We start from the raw sequence: 22,467 nt of genomic DNA on the forward strand, positions 1-22,467 counted from the left end.
TGCCGCTCCGGACACCGCCGCCTTCTACATTATATGTATCAACCCCTAATCTGCTACCCCAACATCGCCGACACCTACATTATAGTTATTAACCCCTAATCTGCCCCCCAACGTCGTCGCAACAATATTAAATAAAGTAACCCCTAATCTTCCGCCGCCAACGTTGCCACCACTATAATAAAGTTATTAACCCCTAAACCTAAGTCTAACCCTGACCCTAACACCTCCCTAATTTAAATATAATTTAAATAAATCTAAATAAAATAACTATCATTAACTAAATTATTCCTATTTAAAACTAAATACTTACCTGTAAAATAAACCATAAGCTAGCTACAATATAAATGATAGTTACATTGTAGCTAGCTTATGATTTATTTTGGTTTTACTTGCAACTTTGTATTTATTTTAACTAGGTACAATAGCTATTAAATAGTTATTAACTATTTAATAGCTACCTAGCTAAAATAAGTACAAAATTACCTGTAAAATAAATCCTAACCTAAGTTACAATTACACCTAACACTACACTATCATTAAACTAATTACCTAAACTACCTACAATTAATTACAATTAAAAAAACAAACACTAAATTACGAAAAAAATAAACACTAAATTACAGAAAATAAAAAAATTACTAGAAGTTTAAACTAATTACACCTAATCTAAGCCCCCTAATAAAAAAAAGCTCCCCAAAATAATAAAATGCCCTACCCTATACTAAATTACAAATAGCCCTTAAAAGGGCCTTTTGCGGGGCATTGCCCCAAAGTAATCAGCTCTTTTACCTGTAAAAAAAAGAATACAATACCCCCAACATTACAACCCACCACCCACACACCCCTACTCTAAAACCCACCCAATTGACCTTGCATTCTATTGGCTGATCCAATCCGCCAATTGGATTGAACTTCAATCCGATTGGCTGATTAAATCAACCAATCAGATTTTTCCTACCTTAATTCTGATTGGCTGATAGAATCCTATCAGCCAATCAGAATTCGAGGGACGCCATCTTGGATGACATCATTTAAAGGAATATTCATTCGTCGTTAGTCGTCGGTCTAGAAGGATGTTCTGCGTCTTCAAGATGGAGCCGTTCCTCGTCGGATGGATGAAGATAGAAGATGCCGCTTGGATGAAGCCTTCTCCCGGTCCGGATGTCCTCTTCTGCCCCGGATAGGATGAAGACTTCTGCCGGTCTGGATGTCCTCTTCTGATGAAGCCTTCTCCCGGTCCGGATGTCCTCTTCTGCCCCGGATAGGATGAAGACTTCTGCCGGTCTGGATGTCCTCTTCTGGCCCATTGGATGAAGACTTCTGGACGGATCGGATGACCACTGGTGCCCGGCTGGGTGAAGACGGCTCAAGGTAGGGTGATCTTCAATGGGGTAGTGTTAGGTTTTTTTAATGGGGTATTGGGTGGGTTTTAGAGTAGGGGTGTGTGGGTGGTGGGTTGTAATGTTGGGGGCTATTTGTAATTTAGTATAGGGTAGGGCATTTTATTATTTTGGTCTGCTTTTTTATTTTATTAGGGGGCTTAGATTAGGTGTAATTAGTTTAAACTTCTTGTAATTTTTTTTATTTTCTGTAATTTAGTGTTTATTTTTTTTCGTAATTTAGTGGGGTTTTGTTTTCGTAATTTAGTTTATTGAATTTAATTGTAATTAATTGTAGGTAGTTTAGGTAATTAATTTAATGATAGTGTAGTGTTAGGTGTAATTGTAACTTAGGTTAGGATTTATTTTACAGGTAATTTTGCACTTATTTTAGCTAGGTAGTTATTAAATAGTTAATAACTATTTAATAACTAGTGTACCTAGTTAAAATAAATACAAAGTTGCCTGTGAAATAAATATAAATCCTAAGCTAGCTACAATGTAACTATTAGTTATATTGTAGCTATCTTAGGGTTTATTTTATCTGTAAGTATTTAGTTTTAAATAGGAATAATTTATTTAATTTTGTTAAATTTATTTATTTTAAATTAAATTTGATTTAAGTTAGGTGGGGGTAGGGTTAGGTTTAGACTTAGGTTTAGGGGTTAATAAATTTAATATAGTTGCGGCGACGTTGGAGTGGCAGATTAGGGGTTAATAAATGTAGCTAGGTGTCGGCGATGTTAGGGCAGACAGATTAGGGGTTAACAAAATGTAACTAGTGTTTGTGAGGCGGGAGTGCGGCGGTTTAGGGGTTAATACATTTATTAAAGTGGCGGCGATGTCCGGTCGGCAGATTAAGGGTTAATAAGTGTAGTTAGGTTGCGGCGACATTGGGGGCGGCAGATTAGGAGTTAATAAATATAATGTAGGTGTCAGCGATGTTAGGGGCAGCAGATTAGGGGTTTATAGGTATAATGTAGATGGCAGCAATGTCCTGTCGGCAGATTAGGGGTTAAAACAAATAATTTTAGTGTTTACGATGTGGGGGGGGCCTCGGTTTAGGGGTTAATAGGTAGTTTATGGGTGTAAGTGTACTTTGTAGCACTTTAGTTAAGAGCTTTATGTTCCGGCGTTAGCCCATAAAACTCTTAACTACTGACTTTTAAATGCGGTAGGAGTCTTGACAGGAGAGGGTCTACCGCTCACTTCTTCCAAGACTCGTAATACCAGCGTTAGGCAAGTCCCATTAAAAAGATAGGATACGCAATTGACGTAAGAGGATTAGCGGTAGCCTCGAGTCGCGGAAGAAAAGTGAGCGGTAGACCCTTTCCTGCCTGACTCGTAATACCAGCGGGCGTTAAAAAGCAGCGTTGGGACCTGCTCGTAATCTAGGCGTAACATTATAAAAAAAAACACTAAAATTATAAAAAATTATAAATTAAATTGTCCAAAATAATAAAAATAAAACTTAATCTAATACCCCTATAAAAACAGAAAAGCCCCCCAAAATAAAAACACCCCTAATCTAACAATAAACTACCAATAGCCCTTAAAAGGGCCTTTTGTAGGGCATTTCCCTGAAGCAATCAGCTATTTTACCTAAAAAAAATTACAAAGTACCCCCTAACAGTAAAACCCCCCCACCCAACCAACCACCCCAAAATAAAAAAAAATAACTCTAAAAAAACCTAAGCTACCCATTGCCCCTAAAGGAGCATTTGTATGGGCATTGCCCTTAAAAAGGCAATCAGCTCTTTAGTGCCCAATAAAATAATAAAAAACCCTAATCTAAAAAAAATCACCACAAAAAATAAAAAAGAAACCTAAACCTAACCCCAAAAAATGTACTTACAGTTCTTGAAGTCCGGACATCCATTTTGATCCAGGTGGCGACAAGTCTTTATCCAGGCGGCGACATCTTCATCCATCACAGGGGCATCTTCTATCTTCATCCCGGTGGCGCGAAGCTGTGGCGTCGAGCTAAGAAGAACCGGCGGCGACGACATCCAGCACAGAGCCTCCTCTTCATGCGATCTCCGTTGTAAACTAAAGATTGAATGCAAGGTACCCCTTTTATATTTGGGGTACCTTGCATTCCTATTGGCTGAAATTTTCAAATCAGCCAATAGGATGAGAGCTGCTTAAATACTATTGGCTGATTTGAGGCTGATTGCTTCAGGGCAATTCCCCACAAAAGGCCCTTTTAAGGGCTATTGGTAGTTTATTGTTAGATTAGTGGGTGTTTTTATTTGGGGGGGGGTTTGTAATGTTAGTTTGTAGTGTTAGGATTTTTTAATTTTGTAACTTAGTTTTTTATTATTTGTTTATTTTAGTTTTTTTAAATAGTTATGTTAGGTTTATTTATAGTTTAAGTAAGTTTTTATTCATTTTAAGATAGCTATATTGCAACTTTAATTTAAAGTTAGTGGGTGTTAGGTTTAGGGGTTAAAAGTTTAATTGAGTGTGTCTTGATGTGGGGGTGGCAGTGTAGGGGTTAATAGGTTTAGTTTAGTAGTTGCAATGTGGGGGTGGGCGGTTATGGGGTTAATAGCTTTATTATAGTAGTTGCGATGTGGGACACAGCGGTTTAGGGGTTAATAGATTTTTTTATAGTAGTTGCGATGTGGGGAGCCTGTGGTTCTGGGTTAATAGGTTTAGTTTAGTAGTTGCGATGTGGGGGGTCGGCGGTTTAGGGGATAATAGCTTTATTTAGGGTTTAATAGCTTTATTTAGGTGTTAGCGATGTGGGAGGGCGGTTTAGGGGTTAATCACTTTATTTAGTGTTGGCAATGTCGGGGGGCGGCGGATTAGGGGTATTTAAACTAGAGAGGTTTATGTTAGGGTGTTAGGTTTTTACGTAACCTTCTTGTCCCTATAGACATTAATGGGGATTGCATTACAACGATCGCCATTCCGTGATCCCAGGTGTTATATCCATTGATGTCTATGGAGGAAAACATGCACAAGCACATCAATTCAGGCCTTGGCTTTTGTGCGGTATGGAGCTTAACGCAAAGCACAAGAAGGTTTTTCTGTAACTTGTAATGCCAGTGCTATGGAAAGAGCGGTACCGCTAAATTTTTACCGTTATTTACGCACCAGGTTTAGTGCACAACTTGTAATCTTGGTGATTGTCTTTTGGACCTTCAACAATATCTGCACTACATTACAGCAATAGTTACTACTTTGCTAATCTACTTTGATTTCAATAATAAAAAAAACTTTAAAGTTCTAAATGACTAGTTAATTTAGTACAAGAAGAATATTTTTCCTTTTTTCCTTTCTTAAACATTGAATAACTTTTTTTCTTCTGTGTTAGTAACTTTTAACCCCTGTATTTAAATATTTATTTATATATATATATATATATATATATATATAAAAATATATATATATATATATATATATACATATATATACACACACACACACACACACATATACTTTTGCTTCTGAATATAGCACTATAGAGCAAAAAAGTAAAGAGCTTTGACTGTCAGCTTTGCTTTAAGAATACTGTCCAGTCTTAAGAATATCAATTTTTCTCAGAACATTTAAGCACAACTCATTTGAAACACAGATAGAATAACAAGAACTTTTCTAACTGTATGTATGTTCATCATATACTGAAAGTTAAGCAGTCACTTATTGCTTCAAGAGACACTTTGCAAAATTGAAAAAGAAGGGGTAAATTACTTTGTGGTTGAAAAACAGTCTGTTTAACTGATCAAAATGCTGTCAAGAGATTGTACCATTAGTTTCAAGGATGACTGTAGAGGCTGAGCTTAATGTCTTGAAGTAGCTGAGATAAATGAGTCTCAAATCAATAAGCTGGAATCTAAACTTTCTGTATTGCTGGGTTTATAGCTTTTGTTTGCATTGTAAGGACATTTCCTGAAGGTACTTGAGAGTAATATTCCAAAACACCATATCAATTATGCTTTTGAAACTTTTCTTGAACTTTTATCCTTTTGATAGTTCTTGTGGGGTTTGGAATAAAACGGTTTCTTTGTTTCCCCTTTAGTGTTATAAGAATTCAGTCACAGCAAACTAATATGTACTTTTGTTCTCATAACTATAGTACAAAATATTGTCGTCCTGTGAAAGCACTTTATTCACAGCATTCTAAAGAAAAATGTATATACAAATATTCTATTACAAGTGTGTTTGTAGAAAAGTCCTATATATATATATATATATATATATATATATATATATATATATATATATATATATATATAAATATATATATATATATATATATATATATATATATATTCTATCCAAAGCACTGTGAGGATTTAGGACAAAGTCGTTAAATGAAACTGCCAAGCCATTTCATTTCTGGAATGCATTCTGTAAATCACGTTACCACTGCTACCAATAGTAAACAATCAACGTCACCTACGACTTTGGGCTAGATTAAGTTGCATGCTATTTAGCGTTCTCACTCAGGCGTTAACTTCGATAGATGTAAGTTTTTTGCGCAAAGCCAAACTTAGAATAAAAAGCGTTAACGTATTCTCCCATAGACTTCTATGGAGCGTGAAAAGTGGAAAAACCCAACACCCTTACACGCAAATTTGATTGTGTTTAACCAAGTGTACTAAGCTGACATGAAATATGAATATTTCACATTCCATTGTTATTCACATTTCAACTTAAAATATGTGCGGTACTTCCGATGCATGCAAAGAGCCACAATTAACCCCTTTTTGCCCACGCACCACAGTTAGCATGCCACTCGTAATCTAGCCCTTTCAAACTTTGCTAGATCAGGTATGGCTTTTCTCGCTGACCTTGTGGAATTATCTTAAAAATAAATGGGCAGTTCATATGAGAGGCAAGATGTATCCTATAGAAAGTAAAGTAGTTCGCTGAAAAGGGAAATTTCACTGGGTAGAGCAAAGTTAGCAGTTAGCAGGGGGCGCACTTTAAAAATTATATTCTGCATCCTGCAATTTGTTTTAAATATATGTTTCTATATTTATATGATAATGTTAATGTAATATATATACTGTATATATATATGTATAACTATCTATACCTATATCTATATGAATAGTTATATAGATGTAGATATATAAATAAAATATAAAGAAATATGCTTTTAAAATAAAAATAAAATTTTCCTTTATGTGAAGAACATTGGAATGTTAGTGTGGTTGTGAAATCTGAAGTACGGAAGTTAGTGAGTGTTGGGTTTTGCTCGCGCTCAAAAGTTTTACTTTCAACTTTGTAATACGCACGCTAACCCAAGATGGTGCAAGATGGTGTCACCCAGTTTGTAAATGCAGAACTTCCCTAACCATCACTTGAAATTAATATTTATAAAGTTATAGTATATATAGACTCGTATATATAAAAATATAAATTTGAAATAAAAATTAGACATGTGCAATTAGTTTCGGATGAATTTAGTTTTTGGATGAATTTTGGCAGGTTCGGAGATTCGAATTAATCCGAATTTCCGAATCAGCACCAAAACTAAAATCCCGAAAAATTCCGAAAATGAATAAATCAGTTTCTGAATTTTCGGATCCATTCTTTATTCATAATTTTTCATTGTTCTAATCTAAACCACAGTTCCCCGACACCACCGACACTAACTAAATCACTAAATAAAGCTATTAACCCCTAAACTGCAATTCCCGACATCGCCGACACTAACTAAACCTATTAACCCGTAAACCACACTTCCCCGACATCGCCAACACTATATAAACCTATTAACACCTAAACTGCCGTTCCCAAATATCACCAACACTAACTAAAACTATTAACCCGTAAAACCGCAGTTCCCTGACATTGCCGACACTAACTAAACGTATTAAACCATAAACCGCCATACACCCACATCGCCAACACTAACTAAAACACTAAATAAACTTATTAACCCCTAAACTACCACCCCCACATCACCAACACTAATTAAACTTATTAACCCCTAGACCGCCGCCCCCCCCCACATCTCAACAACCTAAATTAAACTATATTAACCACTAAACCTAACACCCCCTAGCTTTAACATAATTAAAATAGACCTTAATTAAAGTTACAATTATTAACTAACTACCTATTTAAAAATAAATACAAACTTACCTGTGAAATAAAAATAAAACCTAATCTAAAACTAAAAAATCCTAATATTACTAAAAATAAAAAAACCTAACATTACTAAAAAAAAAAAAAAAATAAGATTACTAAAAAATTTAAATTACAGTTACAAAAAATAATAAATACTAACATTTAAAAAAATAAAAAACCTACCATTACAAAAAATAACGAACAAAATTATCCAAAACAATAAAAGTTATTCCTATCCTAATACCCGGTTTAAAAAAAAAAACACCCCAAAATAAAAAAAACCTGATCTATAATAAACTACCAAGGGCCCTTAAAAGCCAGACAGATAGTTAATTGTGCTACTGCACTGTTACAGAGATCTCTGGCAACCCAAGGGTTACAGGTTCGATCCCGGCAAGGTCCACTCAGCCTTTCATCCTTACGAGGTCAGTAAAATGAGTACCATTAAGTTGGGTAATAATAATACCTGTAATCAGTGCCACAAGTCGATTAAGTTCGAGGTTGTGCGCTATCCAATTATTAAAAGGGCATTGACCTAAAGTTAACAGCTCTTTTGCTAAAAAAAATTACAACAAACACCCCCTAACATTACAAACCCCAAACCCACAAAATAAAAAAACCTACCTAAAAAAATCCTAATCTACCCATTGCCCTGAAATGGGCATTTGTATGGGCATTGCTCTTAAAAGGGCATTCAGCTCTTTTACAGCCCATAAAAGGGCATTCAGCTCTTTTTCAGCCCATTAAAAAAAGCACTAATCTAAAAAAAAAAACACCCCAAAAAAACAAAAAAAAATACCTAACACTAACCCTAAAATCGGTACTCACAGTTGCTGAAGTCCAGCGAAAGATCATCATCCCAGCGATGAAGCATCTTCATCCAGACGGCTCCATCTGTATCCATCGCGGGACCAGCATCTTCTATCTTCATCCCAGCGGCGCGGTCGATGGATGCGCAGAGGCGGAGGTCCAGGCGAGTTCCATAGGTCCAATGTGGAGTTCCTCTTCCTGTGATTGCCTGCTGCACACTGAAGATTGAATGCAAGGTACGCCTTTTATATTGGGGTACCGTTGCATTCCTATTGGCTGAAAAATTCAGCCAATAGGAATGAGAGCTGCTTAAATCCTATTGGCTGATTTGAACAGCTAATAGGATTTAAGCATCTCTCATTCCTATTGGCTGATTGGAATTTTCTAAAGCTGGCTAATACTTTTATCTGTGATGCCAGTATGCGAGTTGTTAGGCTGGGAGACAAGATTTCTAGTTTTGCAATACTAGCCCGCAGAGCCCTTAAAGTTTTGGTCTGTGGATGTGACTTCTAAATCCAAGCTTCTATCTCTACCTTTTGAGGGTAAAACTTTATTTGGTCCTAGTCTGGCAGAGATTATTTCCACAGTTACTGGTGGAAAGGAAGTTTTTTTTAACACTGGATAAGAAGAATAGACCCAAGGGTCATCAAACTTCTAATTTTCGTTCCTTTTGTAACTTCAAGGGACAGAGATCTTCCTCATCCTCTAAATCTGAGCAAGCCAAGACTTTTTGAAGAGCTAGCCAGTCCTGGAACCAGGGTAAGCAATCCAGAAAGCCTTCCGCTGAGGCTAAGTCAGCATGAAGGGGCCGCCCCCAATCAAGTTCTGGATCAGGTTGGGGGCAGGTTTTCCTTTTTTCACCAGGCTTGGATTCACAACGTTCCAGATCCTTGAGCTGTTGATGTAGTCTCCCAGGGATACAGGATAGGATTCAAGTATTGTTCCCCTAGGGACAGATTCCTATTATCAAGATTATCTGTAAACCAGGTAAAGAGAGAGGCCTTCTTAAACTGCGTAAGGGATTTGTCCTCTCTGGGAGTTATTATCCCAGTTCCTCTAACAAAACAGGGTCAGGAAATTTATTCCAATCATTTTTTAGTTCCCAAAAAGGAGGGAACTTTTCGACCCATTCTAGACTTAAAGTCTCTCAACAAGTTTCTCAAGGTTCTGTCCTTCAAAATGGAGACTATTCGTTCTATTCTCCCTCTAGTTCAGGATGGTCAGTTTATGACCACTATAAAGCTAAAGGATGCATATTTTCATGGTCCTATCCACAGGGAACATTTCAAGTTCCTGAGGTTTGCTTTTTTGGATCAACATTTCCAATATGTATCCCTGCCTTTCGGCCTCCCCACTGCTCCTCGAATCTTTGCAAAGGTTCTAGGGGCTCTTTTGTCTGTGGCCAGATCTCTAGGAATTGCAGTGGCTCCTTACCTGAATGATATCTTGGTCCAGGCCCATCTTTTCAGTTAGCAAGATCCCATACAGATTCTCTGTTAGCTATTCTCCGTTCTCACAGGTGGAAGGTGAATCTAGGGAAAAGTTCCTTGGTGCAAAATACCAGGGTATGTTTCCTGGGTACAATGATAGACTTAGTATCTAAGAAGATTTTTTTTACGGAGGTCAGAAAATTCAAGCTTCTGAAGGCCTGTCGTTCTCTTCAGTCCTCTGTCCATCCATCGGTAGCTGTATGCATGGAATTAATTGGTCTCACGGTGGCATCCATCAACATTATTCCATTTGCTCACTTCCATCTGAGACCTCTACAGTTATGTATGCTCAATCAATGGAATGGAGACCACTAGGATCTCTCTCAGAAGATAGTTTTAGACTCTCAGACAAGGATGTCTCTGTCTTGGTGGAGTGCTCAGGGACTTTGGACTCTGGAGAAACCTGCTTCCCTATAAATATCCTAGAATTTAGAGCAATTCTCAATGCTCTATTATCTTGGCCTCAACTGAGTTTAGTCCGGTGTATCAGATTTTAATCGGACAACATCAATTCGGTGGCATATATCAACCACCAAGGAGGAACTTGGAGCTTGTTATGTATGAAGCAGGTCACTCGCATTCTTCAGTGGGCAGACTCTATCAATTGTTATCTCTCTGCCATTCATATCCCAGGGGTGGACAACTGGGAAGCGGATTATCTGAGCAGGCAGACATTTCATCCAAGGGGATGGGCTCTCCATCCGGAGGTGGCTTTCTCTATGTTAACCCTCAAGTGGATCTGATGGCATCTCATTTAAACGCCAAATTTCCAAGATATGGAGCAAGATCATGAGATACTCGAGCAGCTCTGGTAGATGCCCTGGCAATGCTTTCGGGATTTCAGTCTAATTCATCTGTTTCCTCCAGTTGCCCTTGTTTCCTCGGGTGATAGCTTGCATCAAACAGGAGCAGGCTTCAGTGATTCTAATAGCTCCAGCGTGGCCTCACAGAACTGGTTTGCGGACCTAGTGAGGATGTCATCATTTCCCTCGTGGAAATTGCCTCTGAGGAAGGATCATCTACTTCAGGGGTCCCTTCCTCCATTCGAACTTAGTCTCTCTGAAGCTGAATGCTTGGAGATTGAATGCTTAGTCTTGTCCAAATTAGGTTTTTCTGTGAAGGTTATTGAGACTATGATTCAGGCTTTTAAGTCTGTTACTCGCAAGATTTATTATAAGGTATGGCGTAAATACATTAATTGGGGCAGATCTAGGGTTTTTTCTTGAAGTCAGGTGAGAATTCCTTGTATTCTGTCATTTCTTAAGGAGGACATGGAGAAGGGTTTATTAGTCAGTACCCTAAAGTGTCAGATTTTGGTTCTGTCGATTCTTCTGCAGAATCGTCTGGCAATTTTGCCAGATGTTCAATCTTTTGTCCAGGCTTTGGTTAGAATCAGACCTGTGTTTAGGTCAATTGCTCCTCCTTGGAGTCTTAATCTGGTTCTTAAAGTTCTGCAGCAGGTTCCATTTGAGCCTATGTATTCTGTTGATATCAAGTTATTGTCCTGAAAGGTTTTGTTTCTGCTGGCAATTCCCTCTGCCCATTGTGTTCGTAGCTTTTGGCTTTACAGTGTGATTTTCCTTATATTATTCTTCATGCGGATAAGGCGGTTCTCCATACTAAGTTAGGATTTCTACCTAAGGTGGTTTTGTAACACAATATTAACCAATAAATTGTTTTTACTTCAATTTGTCCATTGTTTTTACTTCAATTTGTCCTAATCCTTCCTCTAAGAAGGAGCGGTTATTGCACTATCTCAATGTTGTGTCTGCTTTACGGTTCCATTTACAGGCTAGAAAGATTTTTGGCAATGTTCTTCTCTTTTTGTTGTCTTTTCAGGTAAACAAAGGGGTCAGAAGGCTACTTCTTCTACTCTCTCTTTCTGGTTAAGAAGTGTTATTTGATTGGCTTATGAGACAGCTGGACAACAGCCTCCAGAGAAAATTACGGCTCACTCCACTAGGGCTGTCGCTTCCTCTTGGGCATTTAAAAATTATGCTTTTATGGAAAAAAAATTGCAAGGTGGCCACTTGGTCATCATTGCATACTTTTTCCAAATTTTCCAAATTTGATGTTTTTGCCTCAGCTGAAGCTTCTTTTTGGAGAAAAATGGTGGTGCCTTCTGTTTAGGTTCACCTGTCTTGTGTATACCTCCCTTCCATTCTGTGGACTTTGGTATTGGTTCCCACTAGTAATTGAATGGATTTGTGGACTCTCCATGCCATTGAAAAGAAAACATAATTTATACTTACCTGATCAATTGTTTTCTTTCCTGGCATGGAGAATCCACGACCCGCCCTTATTTTTAAGATGGCTTTTTGTCATTTTTCTAAACCTCAGTCACCTCTTTACCCTTTGTGTCTTCTTCTCTTTCCATAATTCCTTGGCTGAATGACTGGGGATTGTGGGTAGTGGGAGGATTCTTGAAGCTTTGCTGGGGTGTTCTTTGCCTCCACCTGGTGGCCAGGAGTTGAATTCCCACTAGTAATTGAATGGATTTGTGGACACTCCATGCCAGGAAAGAAAATAATAGCTCCGCGCTGCCACTGCTCCACGCCACCTGGATGAAGATAGAAGATGCCCCCATGATGGAGGAAAATGTCGCCGCCTGGATGAAGACTTCTCGCTGCCTGGATGAAGATGGATGCCCGGACTTCAGGAACTGTGAGTAGATTTTCTGGGGTTAGTGTTATATCTTTTTTATTTTTTGGGGTGGGTTTTCTTTTTAGATCATGGCTTTTTATGGGTGAAAAAGATCTGAATGCCCTTTTAAGGGCAATTCCCATACAAATGCCCCTTTAGGGGCAATGGGTAGCTTAGGGTTTTTTTAGACTTAGGTTTTTTTTATTTTGGGGGTTTGGATTGTGGGGGTTTACTTTTAGAGAGGACTTTGTAATTATTTAGGTAAAGGAGCTGTTTAACTTAGGGCAATGCCCTACAAAAGGCCCTTTTAAGGGCTATTGGTAGTTTATTGATAGGTTAGGGGGTGTTTTTATTTTGGGGTGGCTTTTTTGTTTTTATAGGGCTATTAAATTAGGTTTAATTTTTATTATTTTGGATCATTTCGTTTATTATTTTGTAATCTTAGATTTTTTTTATTTGTAGTAATGTTAGTGGGGTTATTTTTAGTAATGTTAGAATTTTTTTATTTTTTTTGTAGTGTTAGGTTTTTTTAATCATGTAATTTTTCTTAAAATAGTTATGTTAGGTTTATTTATGGAGCTGATTCAAGAAAGTCCCATAAATAAAAGTCAATGAAATAAAATAAAACAATTTACACAAATATGCGCCCCAAGCAACTCCCAGCTGCTCAAAACACTTCAGCCGGCAAAACAAAGAGCTGCGAGTTAGTGACGTGTAGTCAGTGGGCGTGGCCTAACACATTTCGTACCAGGCTTCCTACTTCGTCAGAGGCTGCCCACTAAAGAACTTAACCGTCTATATGAATTGTTGGGGAGTGGCTTACATGATCAAGCTCCTCCAATCATTGACTGTAAAAATTGGAACTGTTCTGCTGGAGAAAAGAGATTAAAGGGCCAATAAACCCAAAATCTTTCTTTCATGATTCAGATAGAGAATAGAAATTTAAACAACATTACAATTTACTTCCATTATTTATTTTGCTTCATTTTTAAATATCCTTAGTTGAAGAAAAAGCAATGCACATGGTGAGCCAATCACACGAGGCTTCTATGTGCAGCAACCAATCAGCAGCTAGTGAGCATATCTAGATATGCTTTTCATCAAAGAATATCAAGATAATAAAACAAATTAGATAATATAAGTAAATTAGAAAGATGTTTAAAATTGCATGCTCTTTCAAAATCATAAAAGAAAAAATGTGGATGGCATGTTCCTTTAAGGCCAACAGCTCTCTTATACATGTTGGACATAGAAAAACAAGCATTTATAGTGTCTAAGTAGGTTATTCAGAATACTACTTAAAATTCATCCATTCACAAAAAAACATTTGATGGTATTAAAGGTACAATATTATCTATACAGCTCATTAAACAACAGAACACATACGATAATGATCCTAATAAGATCATGAAAATGTAAAATATATGCAATTAATAAATTACATCTCAAATTTAATAGGATACTAAGTAAGACAACAACACTCTGTAAACATATGTAAATTTTGCCATATGATCAAGACAGATAGAAGACCACATGTGTGGTCTTACAATTCATGGAGCTCTTGATGTTATATACTTTGCTGTATTGAAGAGAGACAATATTTAAGTTGTCTTTATCTATGTGAGTACAACTTAAACACCCCTTTCTGCCACATTTATAAAAAAAAACTTTGGTTTTCTTCTGCAACCAATTATCCTGGTTTTGTCCCTAAGTTTGGTGGGTGCCAAAAGATTTTTCAAATTCTGATTTTTTCTAAAAATCATTTGTGGTCTTTGAGTGAAGACTGTTTTAAGCACTGGATCCTGTAGTAGAACAGACCAATGCATTTTAAAAACTATCTCTATTTGACTAGATGACCTACAAAATCTGGTGATAAACAGTGGTTGATCTCCCGGCATCCTTTCTCTTTCCTTTTTAGTTTTACTTTACAATAAATTTGTCCTATCTAGACTTCTTGCTCTAAAATTAGCTTTTTGCACTAGAGAGGGATCATAACCTTTGTTCAGAAAACGTTCTTTAAGGACCACTGACTCCTTATCGAAAGTATCCACATTCGTGCAGTTCCTCCTGACTCACTGGAACTGCCCGAATGGGATATTTCCGATTAATTTCTCATGATGTTCACTCTCAGCATGCAAATAAGCATTTGTATCAGTGTCTTTTCTAAAAAGACCCGTGACAATTTCACTACCAGTGGAAGTTATATCAAGAAAGGTAATGTAATCAAAACTATGACACTCAGTGAATCTGAGGTTGAGCAGGTTTCAGTTTGCATATGATACAAGGTTTACAATTTCATGCTCTGGTCCTTGCCATAGGATAAGAATATCATCTATGAACCAAAACCATCTCACTATGTAATCCATAAAAGGGTTGTTTGAAAAAATATACATCTCCTCCTACCACCCCATATACAAATTAGCAAAATGTGGGGCAAATGTTGTCCCCATTGCAGTCCAGGTGGTTTGAAGATAAAATTCCCCCTCAAATAAAAAGTAATTATTTTTCCAAATAAAATCAATGCTATCGATAATAAAAGCTCATTGATTAAAATCGATATAATTTGTTTTTCTAACATAATATTCTACAACTGAAAGACCCAAATCATGTGGTATGGCTCTATACAGCGAAGAGACATCTAACATTATCCACATATAGTCATCATTCCATTTACATTTAGATAATTGGTTGATGACATCTGTACTGTCTCTAATATATGATTGCTGACAATTTTACCATTGGTTTTAGTATGGTATCCACATATTGAGACAATTTCGTGGTCAGGGATCCCATTCCCAAAACTATCGGGCGACCTGGGGGATCAACTAATTGTTTATGGATTTTAGGCAGGTGGTAGAACACTGCAATTCTGAGTTCCACCACCTGCACAAACCCACATTCTGATTTGTCAAGTATCCCCTGGTTGTTAGCTGTAGTAATTAAGGCATTATACTGATCTTTGAATGCTTTCGTGGGATTTGTTTTTAATTTCACGTAAGTATTTGTATCTCCCAGTAACCGATAATCTTCTTTATTTTGCAGCACTATCCTTCCTCCCTTGTCTGCCTTACAGATTATTAAATTGCTATCATGTTTGAGTTCTTCTAAAGCTTCTTTCTCTTTCAAACTGAGATTAAAATGTTTAGAGTTATAGTTGTTGCTACAAATTTTCTCTAAATCGCGAAGAATAAGATTACCTTGGGTTTATAAGGGGTAAAAAGTGGAATTAGGTTTCAAGTCTGCATGGTGCATTTTTAGTTCAAACGCTTCTGTTTCTAATTCCTCTAGAGTCCTCACTAGATTTTGGGAATCGGCTACACTTTGTATATCCACACTTTCTCTTTCCAGATCAAATAAACAGTCTAGAGTCATAGGGGGGTAGTTATCAACGTGTCAACTTTTCTGCCTTCTCCGGCCCAATACGCCCGCCTAAGCTCGCCTACCTTCGCCGCCGCGGACCTGAAAAAATATGCCTAAGTTATCAAATAAAGCTGTCAAAAAGCCGCGGGGCGATGAGCAGCGGACTGTGAGAGTTATCACTCATCCGATCTCGCTGCTCTTCGGCTGTTTGACAGCTTTCTTGCTAGCCTGTCACTAAGCAACCACACTAAACTACACTGTTCTACCCCCTATACCGGCGCCCCCGGAGCCCCCCGCAACTAAATAAAGTTACTAACCCCTAAACCGCCGCTCCTAGACCCTGCCGCAAGTCTTATAAATGTATTAACCCCTAAACCGCCGCTCCTAGACCCCGCCGCAAGTCTTATAAATGTATTAACCCCTAAACCGCCGCTCCCTGAACCCGCCGCAACCTATATTAAATTTATTAACCCCTATCCTGCCCCCCCTACACAGTCGCCACCTATAATAAATTTATTAACCCCTATCCTGCCCCCCACTACACCGCTGCCACTGTAATAAAATTATTAACCCCTAAACCTAAGTCTAACCCTAACACCCCCTAACTTAAATATTAATTAAATAAATCTAAATAATATTTCTATTATTAACTAAGTTAATCCTATTTAAAACTAAATACTTACCTATAAAATAAACCCTAATATAGCTACAATATAAATAATAATATTGTAGCTATCTTAGGATTTATTTTTATTTTACAGGTACCTTTCAATTTATTTTAACTAGGTACAATAGCTATTAAATAGTTATTAAATATTTAATAGCTTACCTAGATAAAATAAAGAGAAATGTACCTGTAAACTAAAAACTAACCTAAGTTACAATTACACCTAACACTACACTACGCTTAAATAAATTATTCCTATTTAAAACTAAATACTTACCTGTAAAATAAACCCTAAGATAGCTACAATATAATTAATAATTACATTATAGCTATCTAAGGCCTAGATTTAGAGTTCGGCGGTAGCCGTCAAAACCAGCGTTAGAGGCTCCTAACGCTGGTTTTGGGCGCCCGCTGGTATTTGGAGTCAGTGATTAAAGGGTCTAACGCTCACTTTTCAGCCGCGACTTTTCCATACCGCAGATCCCCCTACGCCATTTGCGTAGCCTATCTTTTCAATGGGATCTTTCTAACGCCGGTATTTAGAGTCGTTTCTGCAGTGAGCGTTAGAGCTCTAACGACAAGATTCCAGCCGCCTGAAAATAGCAGGAGTTAAGAGCTTTCTGGCTAACGCCGGTTTATAAAGCTCTTAACTACTGTACCCTAAAGTACACTAACACCCATCAACTACCTATGTACCCCTAAACCGAGCTCCCCCCACATCGCCGCCACTCGATTAAAATTTTTAACCCCTAATCTGCCGACCGCCACCTACGTTATACTTATGTACCCCTAATCTGCTGCCCCTAACCACGCCGACCCCTATATTATATTTATTAACCCCTAACTTGCCCCCCACAACGTCGCCGCAAGCTACTTAAAATAATTAACCCCTAATCTTCCGACCGCAAATCGCCGCCACCTACGTTATCCCTATGTACCCCTAATCTGCTGCCCCTAACATCGCCGACCCCTATGTTATATTTATTAACCCCTAATCTGCCCCCCACAACGTCGCCGACACCTGCCTACACTTATTAACCCCTAATCTGCCGAGCGGACCTGAGCGCTACTATAATAAAGTTATTAACCCCTAATCCGCCTCACTAACCCTATCATAAATAGTATTAACCCCTAATCTGCCCTCCCTAACATCGCCGACACCTAACTTCAATTATTAACCCCTAATCTGACGACCGGAGCTCACCGCTATTCTAATAAATTGATTAACCCCTAAAGCTAAGTCTAACCCTAACACTAACACCCCCCTAACTTAAATATAATTTTTATCTAACGAAATAAATTAACTCTTATTAAATAAATAATTCCTATTTAAAGCTAAATACTTACCTGTAAAATAAATCCTAATATAGCTACAATATAAATTATAATTATATTATAGCTATTTTAGGATTAATATTTATTTTACAGGCAACTTTGTAATTATTTTTTTTTTTTTTTTTTTTTTTTTTTTTTTTTTTTTTTTTTTAAGAGCTTCAAGAGCATATATGTAACTGACAAAGGTACATAATACGGCACTTGTAAAACATTACAAAGTATGGAACAATTACATATAAGAAAAGCATAATAGAAAATGCTGGGTGTCAAGGTCCATTGTCTGTTAATCTCCCAAACTTTCCCGCCACCTCTCAGGGTGGGAGTGTTGGAGGCCAGAATCCACAAGGAGACAGACATTGTTTTAGTAGTCCAGAAAAAAAAAATCAGCATTTTCCTGTGTAATATAAAGGTTATGTCATAGCTGTTCACCTCAAAATCACAAAATAACCATTGGATATTGGAAATCAAATATATTAATCAACCATACTGAGATTATATCAAGTTGTTAAACAGGAAAAAAGAAGAAAAAGAAAGAGAAGAAAAAAAAAAAAAAAAAAAAAAAAAAAAAAAAGGGGGGGGGGAGTGGGGTGTGTGGGAGGAAGGTTGTGGGGGAAGAGGGCAGGGGGGAAAGGGGTTCATTCGAGGGAAGGGAATAGGAGGCTGGATGGACAAATTTGGTCATGTAGTGTTAGAAAAGACCAGGGGTAGGGAGCCATGGGTCTCCCGCACTTTTGGTAGTGAGAGTCATTTCGGGCCGTACGCCCAGATCTTGACCTGGAGGTCCATTGAACCATGAATGTGGGAAACATAGGATTCCATTTTCTTGATAAAATGTAAGATGTCAGTCACTTGCTCCCAGGAGGGTGAAACGCGCTGTAGCCACATACGGGCCATAGCTAATTTAACGGCCAGGAATAGGTAAATACAGAACAGTCTTTGCGGCAGGGGCAGCTGCCTGGGCAAAATGTGAAAGAGACAGATACTTGGTGATATGGGTAACTTAATACCCTCTGAAGAACAAAACTGGATTGCCTCTTGCCACAACGGCTGGATATGTGGGCAAGACCACCAGATGTGTTGGGGGGTTCCCAAATCCTCGCATCCCCTCCAGCATTTAGGTGAGTGAATAGACGAGATTTTAAAAAGGCGGACTGGAGTCATGTGCCATTGGAGAACAATCTTGAGGAACAACTCGTACAAAGTTGTACAATGTATAGCTTTTTTGGTGAGTTGGACTGCAACTCGCCATTGTTGTGGTTCGTGCGTAACCGCTAAGGAGGATTCCCATCGTCGGATTGGGGGGGATTTGTAGAAGACTGGGGGATTCATGAGTACAAGATATGAAATAGATAGTAGTCGAGCAGGGGGGGACGAGGAGTCCCATCTTACCTCCCAACTAGTTTTGGTTCTCGGAGGGCCTTTATCAAAGCCCCATGAGATGATGAGGCTGCGTAGTCTCCAGAACTCAAAATGCAAGAGGAGGGGTGGATTATACTTCCGAATAAAATCTTGAAAAGTGAGCAGTTTATCTCCTACATAGAGGTCTGCTATTTTGGTTAGATTCAAAGCAAGCCATAAATTAGGATGAGAATCCGGCAGTGCTAGTAACAACCCTCTCAATGAGTGAGATGGCGAAGGGTGAGGTGCTATAGACGGAAGGTTGCGGATCTTGTCCCAAAATTTCAAATTTGATTTTACAATAGAGTTAGCCAAAAGGGTAGAAGGCCTGGAATGTCTGGGGATCCACAACAGATCTCTCAGGGTGTACCCTGTTGGAAGGGATGCCTGTTCAATTTCGGCCCACCGGCTCTCCAAGGTCGCGTTCCATTGAGTTACGTGAGACAATCTGGCTGCTTCATGGTATTTTAAAATATTAGGGGCAGCTGCTCCACCCGCCAGCAAAGGCTGTTGTAGGATGTTAGTAGCTAATCTTGGGATCTTGTTACGCCATATGAATTTATTGCACAACTGCTGAAATTTGTAGATTGTAGGTCTAGGGATTGGGATAGGTAACGATCGAAATAGATATGTAAGTTTCGGGAGGAGGCTCATTTTGAAAGCTGCTATCCGGCCCAGCCAGGACAATGATGGAACATTCCATGTACCAGTAGTTTTTTCGATGTTAGATAATAGGGGGGTAAAGTTTAGATCAATCATCTCTAGGATATTATGGGATAAATAAACCCCAAGGTGTTTAATATGTGATGTAGACCACGAGAACTTGTATGTGCTCTTTAGCACATTGAGGGTCTCTTCCGAGATGTTGATTGCATAAGCTTCTGTTTTGAGAACATTTAGCTTATAATAGCTAACTAGGGTGAACTTATCCAACAGGGAGAACAAGTGGGGGAGAGAAGCAAGAGGGTCAGATATAAGTACTGTTAAATCATCGGCGAACAGAGCCGTCTTCTGCTCTGTGTGGTGTATACTGACCCCATTAATTTGGGGGCAGGATCGGATAGCTTCAGCTAGGGGTTCCATCACAAGGGCAAATATGAGTGGGGACAATGGGCACCCCTGTCTCGTGCCATTCGTTATCAAAAAAGATTTGGAGCAGAATCCCAGGCCCTTAACCACTGCCGACGGAGTAGAATACAAAGCCGCAACCGCCGTGATAAAAGGGTCCGGAAGACCGAATCTTCGTAAGACGGCAAACATATATTCCCAGTTCACCCTGTCGAAGGCTTTCTCAGCGTCTAACGACAGGGTGACACAGGGTAGGCGCGATCTATGGGCCTCAAAGTAGATATTCAGGAGTCTTCGAGTGTTATCCGGACCCTGACGTTGCAGGATAAAGCCCACTTGGTCAGAGTCAACCAATATAGGTAGTAAAGAGTTAAGGCGCGCTGCCAAAATCTTGGCATAAAGCTTGACATCGAGGTTCAGCAATGAGATTGGCCTATAGCTTCCGCATAATGTCGAGTCCTTCCCTTGTTTCGGAATGGTGATAATAGTGGCCTGTAAGAACTTTGTAATTATTTTAACCAGGTACAATAGCTATTAAATAGTTAAGAACTATTTAATAGTTACCTAGTTAAAATAATAACAAATTTACCTGTAAAATAAATCCTAACCTAAGATATAATTAAACCTAACACTACCCTATCAATAAAATAATTAAATAAACTACCTACAATTACCTACAATTAACCTAACACTACACTATCAATAAATTAATTAAACACAATTGCTAAAAATAAATACAATTAAATAAACTATCTAAAGTACAAAAAATAAAAGAGCTAAGTTACAGAAAATAAAAAAATATTTACAAACATAAGAAAAATATTACAACAATTTTAAACTAATTACACCTACTCTAAGCCCCCTAATAAAATAACAAAGCCCCCCAAAATAAAAAATTCCCTACCCTATTCTAAAATACAAAAATTACAAGCTCTTTTACCTTACCAGCCCTGAACAGGGCCCTTTGCGGGGCATGCCCCAAGAAGTTCAGCTCTTTTGCCTGTAAAAAAAAACATACAATACCCCCCCCCCAACATTACAACCCACCACCCACATACCCCTAATCTAACCCAAACCCCCCTTAAATAAACCTAACACTAATCCCCTGAAGATCTTCCTACCTTGTCTTCACCATCCAGGTATCACCGATCCGTCCTGGCTCCAAGATCTTCATCCAACCCAAGCGGGGGTTGGCGATCCATAATCCGGTGCTCCAAAGTCTTCCTCCTATCCGGCAAGAAGAGGACATCCGGACCGGCAAACATCTTCTCCAAGCGGCATCTTCTATGTTCTTCCATCCGATGACGACCGGCTCCATCTTGAAGACCTCCAGCGCGGATCCATCCTCTTCTTCCGACGACTAGACGACGAATGACGGTTCCTTTAAGGGACGTCATCCAAGATGGCGTCCCTCGAATTCCGATTGGCTGATAGGATTCTATCAGCCAATCGGAATTAAGGTAGGAATTTTCTGATTGGCTGATGGAATCAGCCAATCAGAATCAAGTTCAATCCGATTGGCTGATCCAATCAGCCAATCAGATTGAGCTCGCATTCTATTGGCTGTTCCGATCAGCCAATAGAATGCGAGCTCAATCTGATTGGCTGATTGGATCGGCCAATCGGATTGAACTATATTCTGATTGGCTGATTCCATCAGCCAATCAGAAAATTCCTACCTTAATTCCGATTGGCTGATAGAATCCTATCAGCCAATCGGAATTCGAGGGACGCCATCTTGGATGACGTCCCTTAAAGGAACCGTCATTCGTCGTCTAGTCGTCGGAAGAAGAGGATGGATCCGCGCTGGAGGTCTTCAAGATGGAGCCGGTCGTCATCGGATGGAAGAACATAGAAGATGCCGCTTGGAGAAGATGTTTGCCGGTCCGGATGTCCTCTTCTTGCCGGATAGGAGGAAGACTTTGGAGCACCGGATTATGGATCGCCAACCCCCGCTTGGGTTGGATGAAGATCTTGGAGCCAGGACGGATCGGTGATACCTGGATGGTGAAGACAAGGTAGGAAGATCTTCAGGGGATTAGTGTTAGGTTTATTTAAGGGGGGTTTGGGTTAGATTAGGGGTATGTGGGTGGTGGGTTGTAATGTTGGGGGGGGGGGGTATTGTATGTTTTTTTTTACAGGCAAAAGAGCTGAACTTCTTGGGGCATGCCCCGCAAAGGGCCCTGTTCAGGGCTGGTAAGGTAAAAGAGCTTGTAATTTTTGTATT

The sequence above is a fragment of the Bombina bombina genome, chromosome 2, assembly GCF_027579735.1.
Source record: "Bombina bombina isolate aBomBom1 chromosome 2, aBomBom1.pri, whole genome shotgun sequence".
Taxonomy (NCBI): domain Eukaryota; kingdom Metazoa; phylum Chordata; class Amphibia; order Anura; family Bombinatoridae; genus Bombina; species Bombina bombina.